This window comes from Diospyros lotus, chromosome 5 (assembly GCF_014633365.1).
Source record: "Diospyros lotus cultivar Yz01 chromosome 5, ASM1463336v1, whole genome shotgun sequence".
NCBI classification, from domain to species: Eukaryota; Viridiplantae; Streptophyta; class Magnoliopsida; order Ericales; family Ebenaceae; genus Diospyros; species Diospyros lotus.
Genome location: NC_068342.1, coordinates 12,900,375 through 12,909,767, shown reverse-complemented (window position 1 = coordinate 12,909,767; position 9,393 = coordinate 12,900,375).

The window sequence follows — 9,393 nt, the reverse complement described above, 5'->3', positions numbered from 1 at the left end:
CTATCGAGAGAGGCTTTTGGTTGTAATTGGATTATCGATTTTCAACCTAAGATAAAGAATAGCAAGACCCGAGTAATAAATAATTGAATCATAGAAGATCGACGATGGATTCACTAACTCTAGTGCCTTAACTTTGAGACTTTTTGAATCAAAGAAATCGTTTTGTTCACATCTTTTATTAGTAAATTAATTTTCATTACAGTTGAAGTTTTTGTTAATGTGGGCTAAAGTCATATATAGCCCCCTCACCTTTTCTCATTTAACCACTTAGCCCCCTCAACTTGAGGAGGGACCTATTAGGTCCCTCAACTTTTAATTAAGAGCCTTTTAAACACTTAAAACCACCAATCTATCTGCGTGCAATACACGCCCTCATTTTTGTCACAAAAGAAAACCCCTTTTCCTAAACACCCTAAACAGAACACTTGCCTTGGTGTTTCTCTCGCTCGTGCTCGCCGTCGATCTCGCCCACGCCGTTGATATCGCCGTCAAGCACGCTGTCTCCGTCCAGATCTCGGTATCTATCCTGGTTTGTGCGTTGATATCTCTCCCTCGAGATCTTCTTGTCGCCTTGTGTCTCTATCTCGGTCTCTCCGTCGTCATGGGTCTCAATCCCGGTCTCTCCGTCGATACCCTTGTGTCATCGTCGATGTTGGTCTCTTCGTCGGTATCTCACGTTGGGTCTCGCTCTCGATGTCACCTTCGATATCTCGCCGTCGCCGATCTCGCTGTCGCTCTGTAGGTGGTGGTTGCTAGGTCTCTTCGGTGAGGTGCCTTGCGACATCTCACTGTCGCCATTGCCGATCTCACTGTCGCTCTCGCTTTCGCCGTCGTTGGTTATCTCCGGTGAGGTGCCTTTGTGTTTCAATTTGCTGCAAAATGGGCTAACATTTACTAGTTGTCTATATGAATGTTAGGGTTCATTTTGTTGATGTTCACTGTGGTGTATGTGAATTTGCTTGGAAATGAATTTTAGGGGTTCATTTTGGAAATGAAAATATGAATTTTGTTGATGTTCACTGTAGGTTCATTCTGTTGATGAATTTTAGGGGTTTATTTTGGAAATTAAAATATTTTTGGAATTGAATAGATTCTATTGAATTTGATGTTGGTCCGTAATTGAATTTATTTTTGTTTATTATATTGTTTAGGGAATTTGATTTGCACATGGCTGAAAAAATTGTGATGTTAAGGTGGAATCATGGGGGAAATTTTGTAATTGATAATGGGGTAAGGAGGTATGTTGGGGGCATTCAAACTGAAGACATTGTTGATCCAGATTTGTTGTCATTTATTGAATTAAATACACGTGTCAAGGAGTTGGGTTACACCAATCACGTGGCCATTTACTATAGATAGGTAAAAGATGTTGATGTCCCGCATTACACTTTAATTGAAGGAGATCAAGATGTGCTTAGTTTTTGTGCGGTAATTGGGAACGGTGATATTGTGGATGTGTTTGTTCAGCATATAGATAGTGAGGTTAACCCTTTAAGAAATGAGGCAAGTGGGGTGGGAGATTTCGAATTGCAGGGTTTGAGGGAAAGCACTGATGACAGTAGTACTAACACTAGTGAGAGCAATAGTGAGGAAAGTATTGACCCACCAGAAGAAGATGTTGGTGGACAATTTATATTTACTGATGTTGATGATGAGGTTAGAATAGCAAGAGAAAGGTTGAGGAATGACAGAAAGAGTGTTCGTTCTACACAAGAAGGGGAACTATCATTAGGGGAAGTGGGTAATGATGTGGGGTTTCATGGGGAACTTGTTATGTTTGGTACATCTCAAGGTGTAGTTGGGGGTGATGAGCCTTTTGAGAATAGCTCTGATCCTGATAGCAGGGGGGTACTGACGAAGAATATGAGGATGAGGTTGAGGCTACTTAAGGAAGAGGACACAAACATAGAAATTTTCACTATGATCCAAACTCAGAATTTCCATATTGGGAGTTGGGTATGATATTTAAGAGTGTAGATGAGTTCAGAGAGACTGTGTCCAAGTATGTTGTGGCAAAGGGAGTAAAGCTAACCATTAAACCTAATGAGAGGAAAAGGGTCAGGGTGAAATGTAAGGAAGGATGCCCATGGTTGTTATTTGGTAGTTTAGATAGAAAATCAAACAACTTCATTATCAAGACTTATAACCCTGTACACAAGTGCTATAAAAGCAATAGGAATAGGTTATGCAATTCAAAGTTTATTGCTAAGCATTTCAGGGAACGGATTTTGTCTCAACCTGAGATAAAGATTAGAGAAATACAACAACTCTGTAGAGAGTCTTTGAATATGTTTGTGGGAAAAACAGTGTGTAGAAGAGCAAAGAATAAGGTGATTGCAAGTATGACAGGTGATTACAGAGTTGAATATGGTAGGCTACATGACTATGTAGATGAAATTAGGAGATCCAATCCTGGTACGACATGTTTTGTTAAAGTAAGAAGGGATGAAGATGGCGTGCAACAGTTCAAGACATTTTATGTTTGTTTTGATGCTATTAAGAAAGGATATAAGGTTGGGTGTAGACCGATTTTGGGTTTCGATGGATGCTTTCTCAAGGGTCCATGTAAGGGTCAACTTTTATGTTATGTATCAAATGACGGTAATAATCAAATGTATCCAGTAGCGTGGGGGGTTGTGGATATAGAAAATAAGAAAAACTGGAAGTGGTTTATCTCTACGGTTAAGATGGACCTTGATATGGAAACAGGTGTTGGTTGAATAGTGGTCACAGATATGAAAAAGGGTTTGGATTCTGCTATTGTTGACGAGTTGCCTAATGAAGAGAATAGAATGTGTGCTAGACACATATGGTCAAATTGGGCTAAGAAGTGGAGAGTTGAGGATAAGAGGAAGAAATTTTGGGAGGTTGCACGAGCACCGTTTGAGCAGTTGACAAAGGACAAATTAAATGAAATGAATAAGCTCGGACAAGGGATAGTTGATGACCTATTGTATCACAATCATAATACATGGTGCAGGGCATTCTTTAGAACAGATTGTCAGTGTGATACATTGGAGAATAACATGACTGAGGCTTTCAATGGTTGGATTCTTAATGCTAGAATGAAGTCAATTCATACAATGTTAGAAGAAATCAGAGTATAGGTGATGGAAAGGATTGCAACCATGAGACAATTTGCAGAAACATGGATATCAGACATTTCACCTCATGCAATACAGAAGTTGGAGGCGAACAAGATCTTAGCAATGAAGTGTCACATTCGGTGGAATGGAGGCAATGGGTTTGAGGTGTTGGAAGGGGAGTATGGACATAATGTAGATCTTAAGAACATGACATGTACTTACAGGAGCTGGATGCTGAAAGGGATACCTTGCCAACATGTTGTATGTGCTTTGTTTCATAGACAACTGAATCCTGAAGACTACATTGCAAAGTGGTATAGAAAGGAGACTTACCTGAAGGCATATAGCTTTTTTTTGGAACCAGTAAGAGGAATTAAATTGTGGCCAGATTCACAAAATCCAACTATTCAACCACCTCAAGTTAGGAAACAACCAGGTAGACCAAGGCTTAAAAGAAAGAAAGATAGAGAAGAATCCCAACGTAAAATTCGTAAATATCCCAAAACAGGTTTAACAATGGGGTGCTCCAACTGCAAGCAATTTGGCCATAATAAGAAGGGGTGCAAGGCAAGTTCAAGTAATCATGAGGTAAAGTTTTGATTAACAAATTTAATTGAAATCTAATTATATTTATTTATCATTTATTGTCTTTATTTATCTATCATTTATTGTCTTTATTTTATATATCTGTGTACATCAGTCAAGAAACATGAGTACTGTCAATCAATGCAATACAAGTTCAACTGGGGTGGGACATGGAATTGATGGTGCTAAAAGGTTGTATGCAGCACCAACAATATCTTCGCAAGCCAAGCGACAAAATGTGATAAGCGGAATGAGAGTCTTGTACAACAAAGTTACTAGGGTCATGACATATCAGGTATATTATTTACGTATATCAAATACATTATTATTTGCAAATTTTTGTAATTCTTCTATTTTATTGAATTTTGTATTTGATTGTTACACAGTCATTAAATACCACCCCCAGACTCATACATGACCCAAGGAAGATAAAAAGTTCAACAATTGTCACAGGGGATCTTGGCTTTAAACTACCTGGACTGAAATGGAAAGGAAAGAATGCAATAACAACCAATCAACTTCAACAAAAAAAGGTTAACAAATTGTGAAGATGATAGCAACAAACTGGAGCTCAATAGCAAAATTAATTTTGTTTTAATGTAGATATTTGTTTAATTTGCTTCAATTTTACTTTCAATTCTGGTACTGAAGCAACAAAATTAATTTTGTTTTAATACAAATATTTGTTTAATGCAACAGGGGATTGATTTTTGATTATGAATGGATTAATTTGCTTTAATTTGACTTTCAATTCTGGTACTTCCAATCTTGGGTTTATCACAGGATGAATGAATATTTGATTATGAAATAATGTAATAGGGTATTGATTTTTTTTATTATATAATCTAATATGAATAAGTTGATCTTTACGTTTATAATATAACAGGGGATTGATTTTACACTTGACTTGAAAGAATATAACACTTATATTTTTTAAATATTGACAATTTAAAAAATTAAAATTACAGTAAATAGTAAGAAAATAATAAGTAAAAAATAAGAAGTATAAAATTATAATAAGTAGCAAGAAAATCATAGCAAACCAAGCAAATAGTAAGAATTTAACTAAATTTGAACTATAAGAAAATTACAGCAAAAAAAGCAATCAGTAATAATTTAAACTAAATTTAAACTATAAGATTTTACTTCACACGCAAACAATAGGAGTTTACTTCACGTGTGAATTGATTGGACTGTGAGGGGGTTGATGGGTCTTAAATTAGAAGTTAAAGTCTTTAATAGGTTTAAATTAAAAGTTGAGGGGGCTGATAGATCCCTTTTCAAGTTGAGGGGGCTAAGTGGTTAAATGAGAAAATGTGAGGGGGTTATATATGACTTTAGCCTGTTAATGTGTGTATTAAGTTAAGGTTAAATCAATTAGAGTAAATGTCAAAAGTTAATCTTCGTGAGTACGACACTTTATTTATCACTTTATTACTTGTCACGATTTATCCACTTACGAGATAGAATAGGCAGACATTAGGCAAGAGGAGAATCGTTTAAAATCTCTTAGAAATAAATTATAAAAATTTGAAGTCCTGCAATTACACGTGCATGCATGCGTAAGTAACAAATACAGCCATTTGTATTTTGCAAAGAATGTTCAAAATCCAATACAGCAAATTGATAAGAGCCATTAGACTTTATTACTTTCTATATTACAAACCAAAATTCCTCTTGACCACGTTGCATGATTGAAATTAATGAGGGTGTTGTTTGGGATCTCCAAAACAGCAAGTTGACAAGAGCCATTAGACTTTATTACTTTCAATATAAGCCAAAATTTCTCTTGACCACGTTGCATGATTGAAACCAATGAGGGTGTTATTTAGGATTCCGGAGAGAAGTAAGATACTTATAATAATTACATAACAATATATTATTTAAAATGTTAGTGATGAAGTTAAATGCCTTTTTCTCTTTTGTCTCCAGACTCCACCGAAACCTGTTTCATAATTCCCAACAAATATTTTCTTTCTCCTCACTTATTCTCTATTGCTTACATAACATTATTATTAGTTTATTCTTTAAAGAAATCTCGGTATTAAAATTTGCCTATTGATCCAAAATTTTGGCTTCACACCTGATTTTAATTCTAATTATTTAATAAAATATTTAATTTAATTTAACATGAATAAATTAAATTAAGGTATACTAAAAAACATTACATTTACTGTAGTTAATGGTAACTCAACTCATCACAAATACAACTCAAAGGGGCTAAGTGGATGGGGGCCGTGGGGCAGCAATTAGGCATCGCGCCGAAAAGGCCCCCCAGGAACCACTTAAATTACATGTATACCATCCATCGGGAATACGGTGGGCAAACAGTACTGTTTGCGCGGTCCAAGGTTATGCCAAAACAATGAAACATCGTCAAGGATGAGCGCTATATTTTGATCTTTCATCAGCGGAATGAAATTAATTAATTAAAAACATTATTCTCACTTTTATCATGCTGATATTAATATATATATATTATTATATAAGAAAAAAAGTTTTGATCTCAAAAAAATAGTCACAATGAATTGCGCCACAATGCATGAATTTTTTTCAATTTCATGCATTGTGGCGCAATGCGTGAAAAAAGCACAAGAATTTGTTCAAAGTAAAATACTAGAGGATTATTATTATAATGTTAATTAATACTCACAGAATATATAGAACAGTCAAGGGAGATTATACTATTAGTTTTTTATTACACAATTTGTTAAAATATATAGTTTCGTTTTATATATGTCATGTCATAATTAAACCAAATGCCATGCGATAAGCTTTTAATAATTTTGATTGCCTCATAAACACTTTCCTGCCTAAACTTTTTCATTTTTTTTTCACATTTTCTTCTTCCACTCATTCTAAATTATTCTATCTAAATATATCCTATAAAAATTTACATTTATAATACTTATATTTGAATTTTTTTAATTTAAAATTGAATTGTTCAGATAAATGAGTTTGAGATTCTGAGTATTACGTACAATTTAAAATCTCAAATGATCTTTTGATATCATCCTATAAAATTTTTAATATGAAATTTTTATAGTTAAAATTGAATTGCTTGGAATAAATTTAAAATATTAGTATTACAAATTAAAAATTTTGAATAATTGTATTTGGAATTAATATGCCCAATTATATTCTAGTAAACTTTTAATTTGAAATACTCACATTCTAAATTATTTCATTCAAAACTTTTAATTTAAAATTGAATTATTCAGATAAATCAATTCAAAATGTGAATATTTTCAAAATAAAAAATTTATCATTTTTCTATCAAAATATATCCCATAAAAATTCTTAATTTAAAATAAAAACATTCTAAATTGTTCTATTTGAATTTTTTATATTTAAAACTAAATTATCTAAATATATATGAAACTTTAAATGATAGGGCAGGGATGTAAACACCCTACCCTTAATATTTTATTACATGAAAGAGATATATATTCTTTCTTGAACTCATGATCTCTATATCGATCTATGGTTTAATTTTTGGTGAATTCTATATAATTTTAATTGTAACTTTAAAGTTCCTAATTCATGTCAATATTTGATGGGCTTTTCTTATGATAATTTTTTTAATGTAATTATAGTACTTTTTTAGAGTGTTGAGTGAAAATTCTGTTTTGAAAATAATTAATTTATGCTACCATAATTTCGACATATCATCAATAATATTTGATAATCTCTTTTGAAATCAATTGAAGTGTAAATTAAATCGTGTTCATTTTTGTTTTCATTTTTCTGGGTATTGTTGAGTTATTGTACTATTCTTATACATTTAACTATTCATTATTCAATTATAGTTATAGTTAGATATTGGATTGTTCTTTAATTATGTAGATCTTTAGATGTATAATTAGTAAGCATATTTATTTATTTTTTTGTTTATTTTTATCTGATAGTTATTCTCCCTCCCGACGTTCAAACTTTCTATTCTCATTTTATATTTGTACCCACAATTTTCTTAATTTTGACTTATCATTATGTTGAATACTATGTTCATTTCATTTTCTTTTTTTACGAGAGCAGTAAAACAAAATTCCCATCGGTTATTTTCTTATTTATTTTTTACTTTTTGAAATTAATTCAAATTAGGTAGTCTATGTAATATGTCAATTTTTTTGATAAAATATAATTTTTTCATAAGAAGTGAAAATTTTATATTATTTTATAAACAAATACTAGGTTTTAGTGTCATGAAACCTTATCAATAAAATGTCCTTTATGTATCTTGATTGGGAAACAAACAAAAAAAAAAAAAATGAAGTAAATTAATAAGATTTAAAACCATGACCTTTAAATAGTAATTGATTTCTAAAAAAACTTTATTACTATATAGGCAAAATACTCATTTTATTTAAAATTTTTGTCTAGAAAAAATTAAAATTTAGACCTTTCCCAATAAACTTTCAGTTAAAAATATTTTTATGCATGTATAACACAGACTACCCCTCTAATTACTAATTAACCTAAAGAACACGTAGAATAAACTCTAGAGCCACTAATATTTTTTCATAAATACAAAATTGTTATAAATGTTATGTCTGTACAAAAATCATTTTTTTTATCATTCTGATAAATATTTGTATTTATATTTATAACTAGTTATTTTCTTGGTAGATTTTGTTTTTTTTTTTAATTTTTTGGGAAAATTAATTAATTTTTTTACTAATTAATTAGATTGAGTATTTCATCGCAAGAATAGTAAAAGAAAATAATTTCTGTATAGTTTTTTTTTTAAATTTTTTTATACCCTTGTAATTAATATTATTCTAACACAAATATATAACTTTCTCATTTTATTAAAGATATAATTATTTTAATAAATAGTCATCGAACTTGAGTAAAATACAAAACGTGGATCACACACAAGCCACAATCTAATTTATTTATAAATCACTACTCTCCCTTTCACTTGTCCATTTCCAATATAATTTATGGAAAACTCAAACTTTGCACAGTTGAATGTATATATGCTAATTGAGAATAATACAATTAGCTAGGGATCGTGTGTATTTTTTACCAAAAACTCTTTTAATTCAAGACAAAGAAATAAAAGCTATATCTGTGTATTTTTTACCAAAAACAAATCAAAAATTGATTGCAACAATTAAGCTGACGATGCGGTCTGAAAGTTTCTTCTTAATTCTTAACAAAATTATAAAAACTTTTTTTTTTTTTACAAAATTTTTAAATTAATCAAATTTTACTTAGAACCTTTTTTCGGGTTTACCCTTTGCCGTGTACGTTAGATGTAGAATTAAGCCATATGGGGGTGACGACTGGAGTTGTCTAAGTAATTCAACCACCATATTAGTGACAACGTGCCGCTTCATGCATCCAAAATTGTGGTGTCCTTCTCTTTAGTGCATCAATCATTAATTAATGCCTGTTTGACTGGTTATATTTTTCAACAAAAATAGTCATTTTTTATGTAAATTCAATTTTGGTAGTGTTTGATAGACCATATTTTCTAGATAATTCAAATTTCCACTTTTATTCACGTGATGCCCAATTCTCACTTTTGTTGGAAAACCAATTCTTAGGAGAGGGGGTTGGAAAAGAAATTTCAAGTATTTGGAGAAGAAGAGGAGGAGGAGAACGAGATAGAGCAGAACGTTCAACAGCTCCTCGCCTAAGTGTATATATATTTCTGTATATACATACACGCACACAAAGCTGGGTTTGTGTGTGTATATATTTGATTTTTTGAATA